Source organism: Ascaphus truei, chromosome 2, assembly GCF_040206685.1.
Source record: "Ascaphus truei isolate aAscTru1 chromosome 2, aAscTru1.hap1, whole genome shotgun sequence".
NCBI classification, from domain to species: domain Eukaryota; kingdom Metazoa; phylum Chordata; class Amphibia; order Anura; family Ascaphidae; genus Ascaphus; species Ascaphus truei.
In genome coordinates this window covers 255,818,266-255,840,939 of record NC_134484.1, presented here as the reverse complement: position 1 = coordinate 255,840,939, position 22,674 = coordinate 255,818,266, and the positions used below count along the sequence as shown (strand labels likewise).

Below are 22,674 nucleotides of genomic sequence, written 5' to 3'. Positions count from 1 at the left end.
TCTAGAATACTTTGGTATACAGAGGAGTTCATGCTTGACTCAATGACTGCAAGGATCCCAGGTCCTGTGGCTGCAAAACAAGCCCAAATCATCACCCCTCCACCACCGTGCTTGACAGTTGGCATGAGGTGTTTGTGCTGATATGCTGTGTTTGGTTTTCGCCAAACATGGCGCTGTGCATTATGGCCAAACATCTCCACTTTGGTCCAAAGGACATTGTTCCAGGAGTCTTGTGGTTTGTTCAGATGCAACTTTGCAAATCTAAGCCGTGCTGCCATGTTCTTTTTAGAGAGAAAGGGCTTTTTCCTGGCAACCCTTCCAAACAAACCATACTTGTTCAGTCTTTTTCTAATTGTACTGTCATGAACTTTAACATTTAACATGCTAACTGAGGCCTGTAGAGTCTGAGATGTAACTCTTGTTTTTTTTGCAATTTTCTGTGAGCATTGCACGGTCTGACCTTGGGGTGAATTTGCTGGGACGTCCACTCCTGGGAATATTGGCAATTGTCTTGAATGTTTTCCACTTTTGAATAATCTTTCTCACTGTAGAATGATGGACTTTAAGTTGTTTGAAAATGGCCTTATAACCCTTCCCAGATTGATGGGCAGCAACAATTGCTTCTCTAAGATAATTGCTGATGTCTTTCCTCCTTGGCATTGTGTTAACACACACCTGAATGCTCCAGACCAGCAAACTGCTAAAACTTTGGCTTTTGTAGAGGTGGTCACACTTGCTGATGATCAATTAATCAAAGGCATTTGATTAGCAGCACCTGAGCAGTAAGGGTGTACTTAGTTTTCCACACATGGCTTCTCCATTTTGGCTTTATTTTTGTTAAATAAATCATGACACAGTGGAATATGTCATGTGTTGTTGTTCATCTGAGGTTGTATTTACCTAATTTTAAGACCTGCTAAGGAACAGATGATTGTTATTATGTCCTGATATGTAAAATCATAGAATTCAAAGAGGGTGTACTTTCTTTTTCACACAACTGTTTGTTGTGTCATTTTGTATGTTGTGCTGCCCTTTCTGTTTTTGGATGGATTACATTAGTGCTCATTACATTTCCGGCATTCCCATGACATTAATTCCCAGAATTTAAACTAATCAGAAATCAGAGTGTTTCTGAATGTTCCAAGTATTTGGCCTATAATGCAGAGCGTGTCCAAACTGTAAACTCCTAAATGTGATCCTACCTATATAACAGACAGTAAAAACAGCGATACAAATAGTACAAACTCTCCTACCTAGAGTACGGACAGCCGAAAGCATAACTGATCTCCACCAATAATTGTAGCTGCTAAACCAGCAGCTGCCCTAATTCATTGTTACAACTCCAATTACAAAGAAAGCCGTAACTACTCCATAGAACGACCATCATGTTCATTATTAATGTGAGTCAGAATGCAGCAGCTGTGGCAACACCACGCATACGTCAATAAGGTAAGATCTGGCACTGGCAGTCATTCATAAATACAGAAAAAAGATCTCTTCTGGAGAATAGAAAGATGCTTTGAGCTTTTGGAAAGTAGTTCACTAATGTTATTCATGGAATGTTTCCCATGCGTCCGCCTCTTTGTGTGTACTGTACTGGGGGTTTCTTAATTACATGCAAATCATACATGGTAAGAGTGGTTTGTGCAGATTTTGAGATCGTTCAGCAGGGTGGATTAATGAAATCAGATTCAATGAAAGGCTTGTTATTACAGTCATTTTTCCCTGGTTCAGCAGCTGTCAGTAAAATCAGGGCAAAGTAGTCATTCTGCTTTAAGTCACTGTCAGCATAGTAAATCAGTTATTTTCAAAGTAATGGCAAATGAAAAATCACTTGTGAGCACATTCATGTCTTTGGCCTTGATTATACCCGGAGCGGGCAAGCGCCCTCGTGACATCACAAGGGCGATGTACACGCCCAAAACCTGCACTGCAGGCAGGAGACAAACGGAGGAGACAGGAACTCGTGGTGGAGGTTTGGCCTTGAGCGGTTCGTCCTCATTGGCTTAACTACTCATGTGATGCGGCCGCGGTGCGGCAAAATAAAAAATGAAAATCTGCTTGGGAGAAGCTCGCGCGGTCACTCTGCAGCGCTCGCAATGTATATGCAACTGCATTAAGTTACATATATTTGTTCCAAAGGCACGCACATCGTGCGCCTGGCCACATTTGGTATAAGCACGGCCTTAGACAGGTCAGCAACCTGCTTTTTACCATTATCTCCCAGCATACACTGCAGCAAGGGATTCTGGGAAATGACATGCAAATGAGCCCCCCCCTCCCCCGTCCCCAACTGGTCATATTTTAAGGATATCCCTGCTCCAGCACGGGTTCTCAGTCCCTGCTTCAGCACAGGTAGCTCAATTAGTCCCTGCTTCAGCACAGGTGGCTCAATTAGTCCGTGCTTCAGCACAGGTGGCTCAATTAGAGGCGCAGTCGACTAAGCCTCTGATTAAGCCACCTGTGCTGAAGCTGGGATATCCTGAAAACCTGACCTGTTGGGGGGGCTTGAGGACTGGAGTTGAGCTCCCCTGTTCTACGGCCCAGATCCACAAAGCTCTGTTTAGTCACTTAAAGGAGCAGTTCATGCAATATCTTACATGAGGTTTTTTTTTTAATCAGCTCTGTAGTATTATATATTACATTTTTTTATTTAATGCTTAATGCCATTATTAATTAGTTTTAATATACTAGCATCCTGTGATTTCTATAGCAGGTTTTAGCACACTTCCCCAGCAGTGCAAGATCTTTGCAACACTTTCCTGTTTGTGATAATTTGTTGCCAATATTCCCAGCAGTTTGAGCTGCAAACTGTAACAATAGATAATATTACCTTAGTAATATAAGGATGCATTGTAGCTGCTGAGTTTCACTGACTGCAGGATTGATTGAAACTAAAAGTCAGCCATTTAGTGAACACCTGGAAGCAGGATCTTTGCTGATCGATCACGGGAGAACAAATCGATTGGCCGCTTAGATAATTAGGTCATTAGTTTTTAATAAGGGTAATCAAAGGCTACGTATATTAAAAATATATATGTAGCCCCCTTTCCCCGTGTCTAAGGGAACTACGTGTGCTGCCGTTACCTGTGGCTCACAGAAGGCCTGAGCCTCCGCAGCTGGGACCCTAGGGTGAGCTCTCGTTCTCCTCGGTGCAGCGCTTCCACCTGAGTGGGATCCCAGCATCGCGGGATAACCCCTTTCAGGACCACTTACAGTGAAATGATACACACACCTGTATATAACAATTAGTTTACTAACAATGGAATAACGATATAACGGTACCATACAATATAACACACAATACAATAACAACAACACAGGGTGAGTGTCCCCCAAAGTACCTAGGGTGCGTGGCACCAAAACCCCTGGTGTCCTCCCCCAATGAGAGTCAGTCCCACCCACGTGTAGGGAGTAGCGCTACCCCTGTGGATCTTTGGTGCACTTTACCTAGCTGGCCACTCCTGTACCTAGGTACCACTGAATGAGCAAAAAAGATCCGTCTGATCCCATGACGTCTGCTGAATCCTCTCTCTCTGGTCCACATAGACATCTGCCTCTTGAGCGAGCTCGAACTGGAGGGTGTCCCTTAATGTCTATATTTGCCTGTGGTCTGATCCCAAACCACAGGCTGCAGCTCACTGTGTGGCATCTCTTCACTGGTGCTACACCTGACACTGTAAGGCTAAAGGGTAGCGTCCCCATCTGGGGTCTTCCCTATAGCAGCCACAATGTAGAAGGGCCTAGCTGGGACCTAAGGGACAAACCTAGTCCTAGTCGAGGAGAGCACTGCTCCCTGGACACTACCTCAACGGTTCTTCCAACCGTCAGTAACTGCCAGCAACTGCCAAACTGTCAACATTCTACCCGCATGTCCCTCAGGCTCCTGGGACATGTAGCCCCTTGCAGAGCCTCTCCTAAGATGGCCGCAACAACTCTAGGGACTGCACATGTGCAAAGACTCCACTGCGCATGTGTGAACCTAAAATGGTAACTTCTCACCTCTCTGCGCATGCGCGAACTACAAGATGGCAGCCTCCGCTTGCCAGGTACACCGTGAAGCTCCGCCGCTCCCATACACCGCAGCCGTGCCCTCCCAGCACCGGAGGTAAGAGGGGACATGGCTACACCTATATACAGTATATTTCTTTTTTTTAAAGTGCCGCTTGAACTGCCTCTTTAACACGACATTAACCTTACTTAACATCAAGTTAAGATTAACGCTGTATCTGCAAAGGACAATAACATAACGCCATGCATTCTCCTGTAAATAGTACAGTGTTAACTAGAACGGATGTTAGGGATAATGACACGCAAATTATATGTTCAAATGAGGCATTATCATAACATCGCATATCCACAAAAGTCCTCTCTTTCTCAACTTGTGCTTAATACCAATTTCAGGGTCTGGATCGGAGTAAAGCCAAGACAAACGTAATGTCACAGCATTGGATGATAACTGAAAGCTATGTTACAATAAGGTGATTTTAAGCCAATGCTAATGAGATGTAGTCCAGATGTTGTTGTTGCTGCATATAATTAGCTTTGAGGAGACAGTGTTAACTCAGGGAACATAACGTCCGTTCCTATTTTAAGTAACATCACATTATGAGCCCTGATTTAACAGCTTTGTGGAGGTAAGCCCAAATGGGGGAGTGTCTTTCAATCAATAGCAGCTTGGAGCCCATTGGCGACAGGGCACCTGACCGCAGGGGCTAGGCTCCCCTCTCTTTCCTCCTCCTCCCCCACACCTTTGGTGCCGGTCCACATGCTGCTTCCCCTCTCCTCTCCAGCTTAGTTGGATTGCATGCTGGTTCCCCATCCCTTCCCCAGTGTCACGGGGGGCGGAGCTAAGGGGGTTCAAAGGAGCGCAGGGGAGGGAGGGCAGTCTGGTCCCTGAAAAGAAGTTCCCGCCCGTCCCTTTGTTTGTGTAATACATGACAATCGTACAATATATTGTACATTATGTTGTATTTTCTTCCTATTCAAAAATAAGTATACATGGGAAGGATGTTGATCCAGGGAGTCATCCAATTGCCAATTCTTGGAGTCAGGAAGGAATTAATGTTCCCCCTTATGAGATATCATTCGAGGTTATATCACTGGGGTTTTTGTTTGCCTTCCTCAAAATCTTGGATCCTGCCTTGGATCAAAATACTGTAGGTGAGGATACAGGATAAAGTATCTGTCTAAATTTAGCATAGGTTGGACTTGATGGACGTATGTCTTTTCAACCTCATCTACTATGTAACTATGTCGGCCATGTTTGAGGTGGCATTCCATGACATGTGTTGCCTACGTCACGGCGTCTGTTGGGGGGTGGGTGTGTGTTAACCTTCTCAGCTGGGGCTCTATGGTGCAGATAGCCCCATAAGCCTTGTGGGGGCTGGGGGTAGCAAATCAGCAGGGCTCATTTGTACGTGATTCCCTGGGCCCAGTATCGCTTAACGGCCGGGCCATCGGGCGGCCGGCTTGGTGGGTGTGCGGGTGGGTGTGCCATCGGGCGCCCGGCTTGGTGGGTGTGCGGGTGGGTGTGCCATCGGGCGCCCGGCTTGGTGGGTGTGCGGGTGGGTGTGCCATCGGGCGCCCGGCTTGGTGGGTGTGCGGGTGGGTGTGCCATCGGGCGCCCGGCTTGGTGGGTGTGCGGGTGGGTGTGCCATCAGCCTTTTCCCGGGGGAAAGCACGCTGGCAGGGTTGGCACTTACCAAGGCCATTACTTTGGCCGAGAAGCAACCAGGGGCGAAGTAAGTAACAGCAGAACGGGCGAGAGAGCAGGGCCTCTGTAAAGGAAAACTACCGCCTCCTGCAGCAGCACCGCGGCACACGTGGCGACGGGTTCCCATGACAACGTGACATCACATGGTGTCCCATTGTCATGGAAGCGCATTGCAACATGACGCCGCAATGCTGCAGGATGAGGGCGGCAAAAAGTTAAGTGGCGGCCTATGGGCAGCCAACTTCTTAAACCGGCCCTTTAAATGTTATCTCTCAGAGCTGCAGCATGTTCAGATTTATGTTGCAGTGTACAGTATGTGGAGGGGAGTGGTGCAATGTTTCACAAAAACCTAAACTGATACATTCCCATCACAATATCTGCAGCTGGGTCCCTACATCATATATATCATTACACATTACATCAAATAAATAAAGGTAATATCAAGCATTATTTGAGAGCAATAAAAAGGAAGGCTGAATCACATAATGAGGAGCACATTCTGACATGATGAGGAAATTTAAATGGCAGTCATATTCCAAAGCATACCCTCAACCAACATTTTCTTCACATATCTTCATATATTAACACATCTTTATTTCTGTAGGAGCAAGAGGATGAATCCATAGCATTTTCCCCCTACATAACATAGCTGTCAGAAGCCCTGTAAATGTGACTGCTTTTCACACCTTTTCAATGCAGTAATGAGCTCATTATAATGTTAACTTGTCTCCTATATAAAATGTGTAGGTAGTTTCCTACTGGAGGTCACCGGCTGATAATAACACCAGTGAAACTTCAATGCACAGATAAGTGTTTAAATGATCTGAGGATAGATATTTCTAACTGACAGAGGATCATAGGGTTTTTAGTCCATTGTTAACTTAAATAGAGAAAATGGATTCCTAGAATATTGAATACTGAATGGCAATGGAAAAATGTTTAGTGACAGAGATTTTACTTGCAGGGCCATGTGACAGCATCTCTGAATTCCTTCCCCCACTGCTCAGAATGGAATAAATATGTATCTTCCATTTCAATCGTTCCCATTTCAGGGAGTGGTCAGCTCCAGAACATACACAAAATCACACATGCAAAATGTGTGTGTCGCACTTGTGTCATTCTTATAATGGCACAAAGGCATTGTAAAGGGTAAAGCAGCCATCCTGCACAAAATGTACTTTATATGATTGCTGATTATGTAGAGGACTTTTTCTTGGTGTAGAACTGCAACCAATGGCAGCTTCCTTTTTAGTAATCATGTTAAAATGGGCAAGAAGCAAAAAGGTGACACACTGCGGGTGCTCATTTGCATGTCATTACGCAGAATCCCTGGCTGCAGTGGAAGTGTTCTATGGTTAGGCCTCGGTCCCGCTGCGCTCGTTGGCGCGGGCAGCTATGTCGCGAGTTCCCCACCAGCAGGGGAATCCTCGCGAGCCGGTCCCGGTACCCCCTGGCGGCACAGCTGACTACACGCTGTGGCGCGTCAGCCGCTAGGAGACACAAGAGAATGGTGTTTCCTAGCGTTGACGCGTCACGTGGTGTGGCTGTGAGCCAATGGGGAGGGGAGGCTTCGGGAGGAGGAGAGGCTTCCGGGAGCGGGGAGGAGTGTGGAGTGAAAGCAGGTGAGTGCATGTCTGTGTGTGTCTGAGTGCGTGCGTGCCTGTCTGTGTGTGTGTCTGAGTGCGTGTGTGCCTGTCTGTGTGTGTATGTGTGTGTGTATGAGTGCGTGAGTGCCTGCCTCTGTCTGTGTGTGTGTGTGTGTGTGTGTATGAGTGTGTATGAGTGCGTGAGTACCTGCCTGCCTGTGTGTGTGTGTGTGTGTATGAGTGCGTGAGTGCCTGCCTGCCTGTGTGTGTGTGTGTGTGTGTGTATGTATGAGTGCCTGCCTGCGTGTGTGTGTGTATGTGTGTATGTATGAGTGCCTGCGTGTGTGTGTGTGTGCAGCCCGTGGAGGGAGGGGGGGGGGGAGAGTAGCGGGTAACTCCTGCAGCCCGTGGAGGGAGGGGGGGGAGAGTAGCGGGTCCCTCCGCTCAAGCCACGCCCCCCCTCCCTGTCAAACCTCCCACTCCCGCCCACCTCCCGCTCCAGCTCCCGCTCCCTACAGACTGCAGATCGCGGTCTGTGTATCTCAGCGCACAGCCTGTCTGCAGTGCGGGTGCGCTGACTCTGGGAGCGGGGCCTTAGCCTAAGAGGTAATGGGGAAAGGCAGGGATGCAGATCTGTCGGAGAAATGTTCCGCTACGTGGAATGCATGTGCTCTCCATTGATAAGTTCTCTTGACCTCGCTGATATTGATTTGAATTGCTGCCTGCAAAGAGGTTGCCAGTGGCTATATTTTTGCCAACGCAAGGATCCCAAATCACTTATTTTTAATCGTTGAATTAAAGGCAGTTAGTCAGTTATAAATAAAACAGTCACGCAACCAAGAGTTATCCGTTATAAATGATGCCGTGACGCATCTCCCATCTTGAGTTATGACCAAAGAAATTAGTTTAAAAAACTGCTGTGTGCATTTATTAAGCTCCCATTGGCAGTGAAATTAAATTAAAAGATTATTTTGGAATACGTGTGTCACGTTTGCTTACATCCATTGTGGTCTGTTTGTGCCTGTAAATTATTTGCCACTAGGTCCTACGGAGCAATAGTCGGAGGTGCTAGTTGACATTCTTAAAATAATGCTATGCATCAGTCATACAGTGTCTTAAAATTTGTCTCCACGATGCCAGTGATTCAGTGGCAGAGAGGTCTAAATCACAAATGCACTGCAATGTTTTGCTAGCTCCTTTGCATTGCTTAAGTGGAAACCCCCTGTGTATGCCTAGCAACACTAGAAAACTGCCCCCTACCAGGTTCCCTTCTATGGACATGTGACTGTGATAAGCCAGTAGGAAGGCTGGTGAAGGAGGAGGGACTATGAGGGGGACAAAACCTTAAGAGCAGGGGGAAGCCATGACAAAGATCAGATTTGCTCCGAATTGAGAGTGAGGCTGAATCCTGAGCCTCCTGTATTGTATGTCTTTATTTATATAGCGCCATTAATGTACATAGCGCTTCACAGTAGTAATACTGTACATGTGGTAATCAAATAAATAACAAATAATATAAATAACAGATCATGGGAATAAGTGCTTTAGACATAAAAGTAAAATTTCGGAAGAGGAGTCCCTGCCCCGAGGAGCTTACAGTCTAATTGGTAGGTAGGAAAAAATGGGGTGGAGGACCCCAATCACCCGGTGCTACAGAGCTTTATAATAACCCACAATGATGAAAAAATAATAAAAAATGTGTAAGTATCTAACTGCTTATGAACCGGGTCACTTAATGTGAAAAATGCGTGCTTGAGGCTGTATGCCGCTCGCGACATACTCATAGCCCATTGGCTGGATGGCGTCACATCCGGTTAACTCCCGGTATATCAATGACCTGCGCACGGGTAATGTTCTCTTTGAAAAAGCCCATTTTGCGGGTGAAACGCGTTAGAGGTGCAGGGGTATGCGTCCCCCCTCTTTTTAATCATGCTTTATTAAAGAATTGTTATACAGCACAGTCCAGCTTCAGCAACTTTTTCTTCTGCCTCGTGGTGCCCGCTGAATTGCCTCTCCTAATTGGTAGGTAGGTAGAACGTACAGAGACAGGAGGAGGGAGTTCTGGTAAGTGCGTCTGCAGGGGGCCAAGCTTTATGTATCCTGTGTTCAGAATGTTCACAGTGCTATTCATATGCTTCTTTAAGCAAGTGTGTCTTAAGGTGGGTCTTAAAGGTGGATAGAGAGGGTGCTAGTCGGGTACTGAGGGGAAGGGCATTCCAGAAGTGTGGGGCAGTCAGTGAAAAAGGTTTAAGGCGGGAGAGGGCTTTAGATACAAAGGGGGTAGAAAGAAGACATCCTTGAGAAGAACGCAAGAGTCTGGATGGTTCATAACGAGAAATTAGGGCTGAGATGTAAGGAGGGGCAGAAGAGTGTAAAGCTTTAAAAGTGAGGAGAAGAATGGAGTGTGAGATGCGGGATTTGATCGGAAGCCAGGAGAGGGATTTCATGAGGGGAGATGCTGAGACAGATCTAGGAAAGAGTAGAGTGATTCTGGCAGCAGCATTTAGGATAGATTGTAGGGGAGACAGGTGAGAGGCAGGAAGGCCGGACAGCAGGAGGTTACAGTAATCAAGACGGGAGAGAATAAGGGCCTGAGTCAGAGTTTTAGCAGTCGAGCAACAGAGGAAAGGGCGTATCTTTGTTGTATTGCGGAGGAAAAAGCGACAAGTTTTAGAAATGTTTTGAATGTGAGGGGCGAATGTGAGAGAGGAGTCGAGTGTGACCCCTAGGCAGCGTGCTTGGGCTACTGGGTGAATGATTGTAGTTCCAACAGTAATGTGGAAGGAGGTAGTAGGGCCAGGTTTGGGAGGAAGTATGAGGAGCTCTGTTTTAGCCATGTTGAGTTTAAGGCGTCGGAGGGCCATCCAGGATGATATAGCAGAGAGACATTCAGAAACTTTGGTTTGTACAGCAGGTGTAAGGTCGGGTGTTGAAAAGTATATTTGTGTGTCGTCGGCATAGAGGTGATAATTAAACCCAAAAGATGTTATTAGGTCACCTAGAGAGAGTGTGTACAGAGAAAAGAGAAGAGGTCACAGGACAGAGCCCTGGGGTACGCCCACAGAGAGATCAATAGAGGAGGAGGAGGTGTTAGCAGAAGAGACACTGAAAGTACGATGGGAGAGGTAAGAAGAGATCCAGGATAGAGCTTTGTTCCGAATACCAAGAGTATGGAGAATGTGAGACGGAACTTGCACATGGAGACTGGAGGGCACGGCATTATGATGTCGCTGTGTTACATGTCTGCAACGTGCCGCCATGTGACGTCATGGAGGAGGGCTGTTATGTTACAGAGGCCCCCGGCAATCGATTTTTATTAAAGTGGGGAAAAGTGTGGTCCCTCCCAATGGTGATCTGGGACCGGATCATCATCATCATCATCATAAGCACTGAGACACTCTTCATGGTGGAACCATCCACGTGGGACACCACCCAATGTAGAGGTGGAGGCTTCGCGGGTGACATTGCTGGATCAGTGGAGCCTACCTTACCGTATCAGCGCTACCGGGTTTTGGAGCACCTGGCAGCTTACCTCACCTCACCAAGTGCACCAACTGTATACCTTCAGTTCTAGTGGGCAGCGCTGTCTCACACATTTAGGTGGGTTAGCTCTTGTGGACATCGGGGAGTTTAAGTGCCAAGGGGCACCTCAGTACTTTGAGGGGACATTCCATCGGAGTGTGAGAGTTGGGTTGACGGGCACTGTGGGAAGTGGCAGTGCAAGGCCTACATTGGTGTGGTACGGTTATTCTGTTTGGTTGCCTCTAGTAAAATTGTTATATATCACCACGTGTATATTATTATTTGGGTCCTGTAACGGGGTCATCCCACATAGTAGGATCCCGCTATAGGTTAAGGCGCTTGCACCTGATGGATTAGGCACATCCCAGGCTCCAGGCAGCGGAGGCTCGGCCCTCCTGTGAGCCACTGGTAACACAGCACACACGGTAGCAGCCATATTTCCCAGGGGGTGGGGGAACATGGGCTGCATATGATTTGCATTTGTGCCTTGTATGTAGTGATACTATTTTTAAGGATCACGTGGTTACTGATTACCTGTGTGTCGTATCTATTTATCTTATTCATAAACCTGTGATTTATTATCCTGGTGTTGTGTCTCCTTCACTGGCCCCACGTATGTGTGGCAGTTAATATAAATATACGGACTTAGGTCCCTACTTCAGCATCGGGTGTATAGTCTGAGGTATAGTAAAAAGAGAGGGGTTACATTCCAATGAAACTTGTGTTCTGATACAAACTTCTCAAACGTAACCCTTTGGATTCCCACGAGACGGACTCCATTACGTAGTGGCTATGCCGTGTTCAAGGAGCGAGTACCGGACGTGATCTCTAGTGCAGGGAAATGGAAGAGGTTTCCTGGTTGAGGGCTGCTGCCATCACGTGACTGCTCCTTAGAGCATTTGCCAGAGGAGCTGTGGCAGGGTTTACCGGAACCAGTGGTCTACCCTGATCTCCTCAGTGGTCCCCTGGCCTCCAGGAGACCTTCAGGTTCCTGTATAAAGAGATTTGAATGTTTTGAATTTTTCTTTAAAAAACTACAAACAAGGCTATGGGGGATCCACCAATAGAAAGCTGTGACGTCATCTCCATTCTATTTGACCGGTGGCCATTGTGTGTATTTCCTGCCGGTCTCCAAATCGAGAAGTGTAGATTACTGCTTGAATTAAAAGGCAACATTGACGCAAAAAGTACAGGTTACAAAAGTTGTTAAATCACGATACTTAGCAATAGCGCTAGAAATATGTAACCATAGACATTTCTGCAATGTTTAAAAAATATATATATATATACAGTATATATATATATATATTTATAATACTGAGTTAAGATATGGTGAGTAAAAAAAGTGACAAAAACCCTCCACAGCAAAGCAAATATGCAAATGTACTGTAAATACAACTGTATGCTCATCTGCATGTCTTAGGCAGGTCTGCAACCCCGCCTTTCCCCATTATCACCCAGCACACAGCACTTCCACTGCATCAAGGGATTCTGGGAAATGACATGCAAATGAGCAAACAGTGCCACTTTTTGCTTCAAAAACCATTTTTAACATGGTTCCCTATAGGCTTAAGCTTGCTGCATGATCACAGCTTTGAGCACAGCCAGGGTTACAGACATGTGAGGGGGGGGGGGGGCTGCTGACATGTGAGGGGGGGGTGGGCTGCTGACATGTGTGGGGGGGTGGGCTGCTGACATGTGAGGGAGGGGGGTAGGCTGCTGATATGTGAGGGAGGGGGGTAGGCTGCTGACATGTGAGGGAGGGGGGTGGGCTGCTGACATGTGAGGGAGAGGGGTGGCATTCTCATTAATTTAATATTCTTAGGTTATTGACAGGTTCACTCGCCTTATATTCACCAGTTGCGGTTTCATTTATGTGCATTTATTTGCTGTATCACACCTTGATTCTTCACCCCTTATACTCCTCCAACTCTAAAGTTTTAATTTGTATTACAAGCATTGTCAATTACATCTATTAGCACCAAGTACCTTTTCAGCTGAGAAGGGGATGTTCCAAGTGATTTGGACAATTGGGAGGTGTATTTAATACCGGACCTTCCCCTTCTCCACACTTCCCTTTGAAAAAGTTACCCGAGAGTGACGAAACGCGTCAGGGAGCGTCATCACGTCAGACGCATTGACACTGACGTCATCACCGCGCGCCGGAACAGATTGATCCGCGCGACTGCTGCAGAGGCTTGAAGTACAAGGAGCCATCTTTCCAGGACTCTAACACGGCTACATTGAAGACAGCCTGCCCTGGACACTTGTTGGGATATTGATCCTGCTACTGCTAGACCGGGATTGCCCAAGTTACTGCAGAAAAACCGGATGGTGGTGATTATATCACACAATGCTTGATTTTATTGCAATTTTGTAAGCGCATTTCTTAACCCCCTTCTCCCCCTCCCCTCATTAAATTTACTATTTTACGCTATGGGTGTGCGCTCTCTCTCCCATTTTTTCCAATATATATATATATATATATATATATATATATATATATATATATATATATACTGAGTTAAGTTATGGTGAGTAAAACAAGTGACAAAAACCCTCCACAGCAAAGCAATTATGCAAATGTAAATACAACTGTATGCTCATCTGCATGTCTTAGGCATGTGCTCAAAGCTGTGACCATGCAGCAAGCTTAAGCCTATAGGGAACCATGTTAAAAATGGTTTTTGAAGCAAAAAGTGGCACTGTGTGCTCATTTGCATGTCATTTCCCAGAATCCCTTCCTGCAGTGGAAGTGCTGTGTGCTGGGTGATAATGGGGAAAGGCGGGGTTGCAGACCTGCCTAAGACATGCAGATGAGCATACAGTTGTATTTACATTTGCATATTTGCTTTGCTGTGGAGGGTTTTTGTCACTTTTTTTACTCACCATAACTTAACTCAGTATTATGGTTGGCCTATCCTTTAGCTTCTTTGCATACCCAGTTAATCAACCCCACACTGATGAGACCCATTAAGGTCGAAATAGCTGTCTGTGGGTGGTTTTCTGGGTATGCACCTTAACCCTGGCTGTGCTCAAAGCTGTGACCATGCAGCAAGCTTAAGCCTATAGGGAACCATGTTAAAAATGGTTTTTGAAGCAAAAAGTGGCACGGTGTGCTCATTTGCATGTCATTTCCCAGAATCCCTTGCTGCAGTGGAAGTGCTGTGTGCTGGGTGATAATGGGGAAAGGCGGGGTTGCAGACCTGCCTAAGACATGCAGATGAGCATACAGTTGTATTTATATATATATATAAATTTAAAAAAAGTGGCAGGACGGCCTCGCGGCAGGGTCAGTAAGACGCTAAGACGCTGCGTAAAGCTTAACTGTAGTGGTTTATTATCCAGCAGACAAATAAGCATCAGGTGCACTGTCCCTTTAAGAAAACCAAATCATAGAAATAAACACCTATTCCCGTTAGGGAAACTAACTAAACTTCACTCCAGCCCTTTGTAGCGGGCAGCCAGCTAATCTGGTTATCCACCCAAAACATATACTATGTATTCAAAGATCAAAATCAGAAAGTCTCTTATCTATAATTGTAGCTCCAACAGCAATCAGGAATGCCGGTTCCGGGGAGCAGGCTGTGTCCAGCTCGTAGCAGTCTTTTATCCTGGGTTGGGGTACCAGCTTGTCCCAGCAGCAGAGCTCCTCGCAGGGCTGGGGGACCAGAACAGCCAAGGGCTTCCTAGCTGTGAGAAGCCTCTCTACCCTCCTGGGGGAAAACTAACTCAGTTCGGGCAGGCTACTTCCTGCCCTTTAAACCCTCAGTCTCTCAGGAGTCCTTCCTGCTTAATTAGCTGCATGTGCATGCCTCTCCAGGAGGAGTTTAACAGCTTGTATGCTGGAAGCACACATATGCTCCTCACTGCAGCATACTGTGTTATTGACACTGTCACACACACACACACACACATATATATATATATATATATATATATATATATATATATATATATATATATATATATATATATATATATAAATATATATATACGTATTATTTATTTTTGTACTGTATATATATATATATATATATATATATATATATATATATAATATATATATTTATATATACACACACATACGCATATAAATTCAATATACAATTTTAACCCAACAATGCAAGAGATTCCAGCAAAGTACTATATTGCAAAGCGATGCATTTCTGGGCAAGGAAAGTGTTAATATTAAATATAATTAGGAGTCCTAAATATTTTGTAATGCTAAAATGCAGAAAGCCATGTTGTGAACCAGCATATGAAATGTGTTTGGTTAAAATATAGAATTTAGTTCCATTACATTTGTGAACATAACCAGCTCTACTTCATCTGACGTCAATAAGCAGTAATTTCCTTTCTAATTGCTCTGTTTTTTCCAAATATGTTTTTTTCCACAGGGCTTTTTTAAACTCTGCACTGACAAAGGGTGCAATGCATTACTGGCAGCAGAGGGTTAAATTGCTGATTCAATGCTTATTCTCACTTGGTTAGGGAAGGGGTTAAAAAGTGTGGGCTAGAAAAGTTAGCGCCCCATGTAGATAGTCAAACTAGATTGAACTTTTCAGGTTACTTTTATCTCCATTACAAATGTCATTATCAAGGTACCCCAGCTGTTTTCAGTTTCAGAGAAACTTGGTGTGAAGCAGGGGGTCTACGCAGCTGAACACCGTTTCAGCCCCGGGGACCCCCTACTTCCTGAGATCTGAAGGAACTACCAGTAGCATCTCTGGCGGGGAACAGAAAATGTCTGTTTAAAAGGCTTACATTGTGCAAGCCAATAAGAAGCCGTGACGCCATCCTTTGTGGCTTCCTATTGGACCGCGTGCCGCAATGTAAGTATCTCAGGGAGCAGGTCCCCTCAGCTGACATTAATGCGGTTCAGCTCCGGAAACCCCATGCTTCCACCTACGGAGGAAATCTTTAAATAAAATTATGTTTTAAAGGCAAAGCTCCTAAATAGAATGATGCTTCTTTCCAATGTTCAATGCACCTTACAGATAAGGCGCACTTTGATATTTAACCAGGTCCAGACCTGCACCTCTGGGACTTTCTGGAATGGAAGGCCTTGTAAATAGCATGGCTTTGGAGACAAACAATATGATTTTGTAAATACCCAGAAATTTCAATTAAAAAAAAACTGCCCAGCTGATTTGTAGGCGCAATCTCCAGGGAAGCAATGTTTGTGAAAACCACGAGAGATCAAACTCATCTTAAAAATATCCGTGCTGTTTTTTTTTTATGTTGCTGTTGTTTGAAACCCTCCTAAGAATTCATTTAAAATGTATTTAATCAAAAGACGGGAAACAACAATCATTTCTGTGGGAAATGAAAGCCAGAAAAAGAACTGAGAAGAGCTCTACTACCAAGGAATGGATTAACCTGTTAGACCATATAACATTTAAATTTAATTAGGTGGTGCACCCAAGAGCAAGAATAAGTTCAAAAACCAAAGAAAACACAGCACCAAAAGACGGATACTGTGGAGGCTCAAAGAACGGGCACTCAATAGGTTAAATACTTGACTGATAATGGTTTATTGTGCGGTCAAATAATCAGAAAGTGAACAAACACTAAAATCAATTAAAATACACATAATGCTTCTGAATAAGATCGGTGTTATTGTTTAAACTAATATACTTGAACAAGTGTGGGGGAAGCCGGTACTGTGTAAGTCCATAAATGTCAGAATTAATACACACCCGCATTACAAATACCAACCTGGATCATGATGTAATGATCACAGCAATCCCTAAGCACAAAACGAGGGGTTTAGGAAAACCCCTCCCAGGTGCCGGGGTTGACAGTCCAGCTGGGAATAAATAATAATTTACTGAAAGTAGAACATAATGGACAAAAACACAAATAATTCACCCACCAAGAAGAGGCAAAATTAACACATGACAAAAGTGTATGACATACTAATCATAATATGTCTGAGCCATAGGATACATGGGTAGATACTCTGGTTATGATTTGCACCCAAAATTGATCCAAGCATAAATGATAGAATATCACAGATGAATGTAGCTGCCAGTAATCCAGTACAGGCATACCCCGCATTAACATACGCAATGGGACCGGAGCATGTATGCAAAGCGAAAATGTACTTAAAGTGAAGCACTACCTTTTTTCCACTTATCGATGCATGTACTGTACTGCAATCGTCACATACATGCATAACTGATGTAAATAACACATTTGTAACATGCTCTATAGTCTCCCTGCTTGCGCACAGCTTCAGTACAGGTAGGGAGCCGGTATTGCTGTTCAGGACGTGCTGACAGGCGCATGCGTGAGCTGCCGTTTGCCTATTGGGCGACATGTACTTACTCGCGAGTGTACTTAAAGTGAGTGTCCTTAAAGCGGGGTATGCCTGTATATACACACAATTGCATCATGGATCAAGACAGAGAATTAGCTATGTCCAGCGAGCGTATTATATCCACTAGACGCTATTTGCAAAATGTCACTAGCATACTTGCTATCTCTAGACAGCTATTGGCACAAACCCTGTGTGGGCGAAGAAAAAAGCACCTTACAGTGCAAACTGTGGTCTGAGGACCTCAAACATGCTGCAAACGGAGGGTCTGTAAATACAAAGACCTATGATACTTGCATATGATAGCGTGCTGATAGCAAAGTTAACCGTCCGACAGCAATTGGTGTGTTGCTTTGTGGTGATCCGACCACAATGGTATCAGTGATGTCAGTACATCACATCCGTTCCGCTTGTCCGCGGGCTGCCACAGCACTGATACCATTGTGGTCGGATCACCACAAAGCAACACACCAATTTCTGTCGGACAACTTTTTTACACTCAGCAAATATAAGCAGATACTTTTCAAAACGCAAAGGGTTAAAAGGTTAAATCTCTGTACAATGCATAAAAACGCTGCATTTCCTCTCCTAGGTCCCCTCCCCCTTTAGGATTGGAAGCAGGACCGGCTGAGAGTTTGGCGGCGGCGCCTCCTACAGTACCTTCTTCAGAGCCAGCATCTCATCCTGCTGCGTCACATTGTCATGGCGACGCGTCGTCACATGATAGCAGGAGATCCCAGCCCTTACAGAGGCTCTGTGCTCTCCTCCGGCAATCACAGTTTCAATGTTGTGGGGGAAAGCGCTGGGCTAGGTGCAGTCGCACCGAATGCCCCATCAAGCCGGACACCTGGTCCCCAGAGTTGAACCGTGTTAATTTCAGCTCCGGTTCCACACCCCACTTCCCGGGATAGATACTGGGAATGCTGGAGACTGTGCTTCCTAGTTCTTTAGATACCCCAGATCTCACGGGCCAATATTAAGCCGCAATGGACAACACCGGCCTCCTTCTGGCAGGCATAACACAGAAGAATTAAACTGCCATTTTATTTCCCCTGGAGGAGCCAATAATGGTGCAACCATACCTTATTCAGTTCTGGAGATACCCTGCGTGCCTCACTTCCCACCCCTTGCTTGTTAAAAAAATAAAAATTAATTAATTGATAAAAAAATTAGTACGGGAAACTACTGCTTTAAGCAATATCTACAAATGATGGGTTGTTTTTCAATTAATTGTTACAAAGTGAACCTTAGCCAAGTTGCTTATTTGTAAAGGCACAGTGTGACTAACTAACATATATCAGTGATATCGGTCTGCTCTGTATAACATCTTCCTTCCAACCTTTTACATGTCTTCATTAGGTTATTGATGATGCAATATTGGCATCTGTCACTGAATTTCCTACCACTTTTTTGCTGCATGTCCCAGTGTGCAGAGACAGATGTAGCAGACGTTATTGCACTCGCTCACACGTTGCTGAGTGACATACAAAACGCGTCAGCGGGAGAAGCGGTCAGTATCTTGAATCAGCTGCCCTAAAAAAAGGGGGGCTATTTCACCCATGGGAGCGCGCAAGCTGGTGCAATAATGTCAGCTACATCTGTACCTCCTGTCACTCTGAGCCTCCCTTGTGAGACTCCATGTCCTCCCACCCTAGGCAGCTCACCCCCTAATATGGAATCACTGCTATTACCCCTTCACTTAGTGAGAGATTCAGATTACTTCACTGCGATCCCGCATTAACTGTCATTGCCTTAATTGCCTTTTAAAAGCACACCAATGTCAAAGAATAAAAACTCCCCATGGTCTTTGTGTATGATGGCAAACGTTTGGCAATTTTTGGGCACTGGGTGTATCAAAGAAAGAAACCTGATTGCTTTTAATGCAAATTTTATGTTTCTTTGACAGATCTGGTGTAATGTTTTGCCTGAAATTCCACCACATTTGCCTTGATACATAGACCCCAAATTAAAGCAATAGGTTTTTTTTTATACATATAGCATGGCTGGCCACACTGCCTCTCTATCCCCTGTCATGTAAGCCCTTAGTAGCTACAGGCTGTGACAGGCTATCCTGGGGGCATTGACCCCCCTCATGCTGACTCTGAGTGACAGAAGTGGTGCTGACTCAGGGTCTGTGTAAAGCCAATCATGAAACAGACCTTGTGCGCTCCCCTTCTGGAGTCTCAGAGAGGAAGTGCCAAAAGATAGTTCAGGTGTTGTGCACCCCTCCTAGAGAGAGGAGGTGTGTGCTGCTCCTCTCGGCTGGGAGTGAGCCAGGCCAGTCAGTCCCTCCTGGGCTGACTGAGCCAGAGAGATCAGAGACCTCAAGACTACCAGAGAGCCCAGCACCATCCGGAGGCCTGGGATCCTCTGTGACCATTCTGCATCCGCTGTGTAACATCTGCAGTGACTGCCAAATAAATCATCCCTTTTCATATACCCCTGCCTGAGTCTACAGTCTATTGGGTAGGGGTATGGGTGAAATCTGCCCTAATGACTCTGGAAATCGTGGAGTCCACTGGAGCTGGAGGCGCTGACACCCTGAGTGAACCTTTAAGATCATCAAAAGCCTGTCCTGTTCCCCACACCATCGCGGACCACTCAGCTCTCCTGGACCCTCACAGGTATGACCGCACCACAAACAGCAGTAACCTGTAGAACATATTCCAGAGGGGGTGGAGTGTTACATACATATAGTGCAATTATATTGCCCAGCACTACTGTAGGTTTTACCTTAGTATACAGGCCTCTCATCAACTCTAAAAGGAGTCTGCTGCTTCTATCTGAAGCTGACCTCATAAATACTTCTGCATTATCATTGTGAAGCACAGGATAAGTGAAAGGAATATTTAAAAAATACCATGTATTTTTCTTACTGCAGTTCAGCTGGCGAACCCTAAGAAACTTTGCTCTTTCTTAACTGCAACATAAACAACTGTAAATGTGGTCTTAACGGTTTCGGAGTGCACCACACCCTGCCCTAAACCTAGTATCAAAACAAGGCTATGTGGCAGTGACAGAGCAACTATGAAGATAAACTCTGCATATGTCAGCACTCCAATAATGCTGGTAAACAGCATTTGAAGTGAAGGATTTCAAAGGAAGAACACAGCAACTGAAAAAGGGCCAAGCAGCTGACAGGAGCCGAGATGTGGAGGTCACGTGGACCACAGATGGTATGTGTGGTGGAGTGAGTTCTGTGCAGAGGAGATAAAGGAACATGACAGCTTTGAAGTTGAGAGTGCGATTTATGCTGATGTGAAAGAATCTGCAAATACTATCAACATGGGAGTTTTCAACCTAGCAAAGAACAGGATTAGGTCAGGGGTGGGAGAGCTAAGTTGATCAGAGGACCATGGGTGTCGCTCACATACTACCAAGCAGACCACGTGACATACTACCAAGCAGGCCACATGTGCCTTTTATGTTGTATTTCAATTTTGAAAAAATTATTAAAAAATATATATACAGTATTTCTAAACATTAAGTGTTATCTGTATTCAACACAAAGGAAACTGCACTGCAATGCATATGCAATATAACATCCTGCAAGTTAGACGCACCTCCGGTTAACCCAACAGTGAGCCACATGCAGGATTGTTGCTACTCGCCGAGCAAATCTGTCATAGGCGAAACTGGAAACATTCCTCACAGAATAATATTGATTTTTTTCTACAGCTGTTAGTTTATTCATCACTGTAAAAACACTTTTTAGTCCTTACCACATGGAGCTAACAATCTACTTAGATTAGCCTCAGATTAAGTGATTTTCCCAAGATCATGAGGACCTGATGGGTTTTTTAATTTCTATGACTAGATCATGTATCACAAGAAGCTAGATCAGGCCTGCACAACTTGTAAAGTGGGAAGGGCCAAAATGCTCCAAGGAAAACAGATTTGGGCCGCACTGGTAAAACAGCATTTATTATTTAAAATTATACATTTATTTACCATGTTTACTTGAAATAAAATGACATTTAAAATACTTTCATTCAAATTAACTAATTTCCTAATCATCCCCCAGCACCCCTCATCATCATCATCTCCCCCAGAACCCTATATCATCAACTCCCCCAGCACCCTCATCTCCCCCAGCACCCCAAATCATCATCATCATCATCATCATCATCATCATCATCATCATAATCATCATCATCATATCTCACCCAGTACCCTTCATCATCTCCCGCAGCACCCCTTATCATCACCCCCAGCACCCTTCAACTCCCCCAGCACCTCTCATCTCCCCAGCACCCATCATCATCAACCACCCCCATCATCATATCTCCCTCAGTCCCTTTCAGCAGTCCCCCTCATCATCATAATCCACCCCCATCATCATATCTCCCTCAGTCCCTTTCAGTAGTCCCCCTCATCATCAACACCCTCCCCCCCATGCCTACCTGATCGTGGCGGGCCCCAGGAGGTATTAGGGGCTACCGGTATCAGGGCAAGAAGGTAAGAGGCGCGAGGTAAGAAGCGCACTCTAGCAGGTGACCCCAGAAGTTCCGGGTCACACAGCTAGAGCGCATCACACTGCTGGAGCGCGCTCCTACTCTTAGAGCGTGCCCCTTCCCTACCATCTTCCTCTGACAGGAGAGCTGGCTCGGGGGGTGGGAGGGGGGTTTAGAGAATGTCACACTGCTGGAGCGCTTCACACTGCTGGAGCGCACTCCTTCCCTACCATCCTCCTCTAACGGGAGAGCGGGCTCAGGGGGGTTGGGGCAGTCGCGGGCTGCCCTCGGAGTCCAGGCGGGCTGCATGCGGCCGTAGGCTGTATGTTGTGCAGGCCTGAGCTAGATTATAGGCTTTTGTGTCAAGGATTGTGTGTGCATTGCAAATTAAAGCAGCTTACTATTATTATTATTTTTGCTCTTTATTATTATTTCTGCTTCTCCTCCCCCTTTTCATTACAGGGTGGGAACTGGTGAAGTTACTGGTTTTAAATCTCCAGAAGAAACAAAATGGCAACCAAATCTCGCAGGTCCCAGGGGCCAATAGGAAGCTGCCATGCCAAGGGTTAGAGCTTCTTTCTGGACAACTTTTTACATCCCTTTTAAAAACCAGGCAGTAATGATGATAACATACAACGTTATCTCAGGAACCAAGGAGGTCCCCGGAGCTGAAAACAGAGCGGATTTCATCCTTTAAAAAATAGGGGGGGGGGGTTCAAACTGGAGGATTGCTGTTGTAACTATACTTAGGGGGGTAAGTTATTCATAAGGAGTCAACATATTCCATGACTGAAACATTCTAGTACATTTGGTGTTTGAAAATGGTGCTATAAGAATAACATATAAATGTTAAAAAAAATAGGTTAAGATGTGGCTGCTTGGAGGATCTAATAGGCACCTGCATATTCACCCTGAAAAAAACTGCAGGAAACACAGATCTTTGGTTATAACATTGTTATGGGCAACTGAAAGCAGCATTCCTCCCCGCACTTTAATTTGATTACCTAAGCTACCGATTGATCCGTTCTGCCAAGATTGATCGACAAAGATCCTGCTTCCCTGGGTTCCTCTAAT

The 22,674-nt window shown here is 45.3% G+C and overlaps 1 protein-coding gene and 1 long non-coding RNA gene across 2 annotated transcripts in view; one reads left to right on the top strand and one right to left on the bottom strand.

Annotated features, from left to right (window-relative positions):
* Nucleotides 1-22,674, bottom strand: part of RECK (reversion inducing cysteine rich protein with kazal motifs) — a 244,147-nt gene that overhangs the window by 201,039 nt on the left and 20,434 nt on the right. The window lies entirely within an intron of this gene.
* Nucleotides 19,378-22,276, top strand: LOC142488654 (uncharacterized). The gene is made up of 3 exons (XR_012799562.1): nucleotides 19,378-19,770; nucleotides 20,028-20,322; nucleotides 22,063-22,276. It is a non-coding gene; the product is annotated as an uncharacterized LOC142488654 (long non-coding RNA).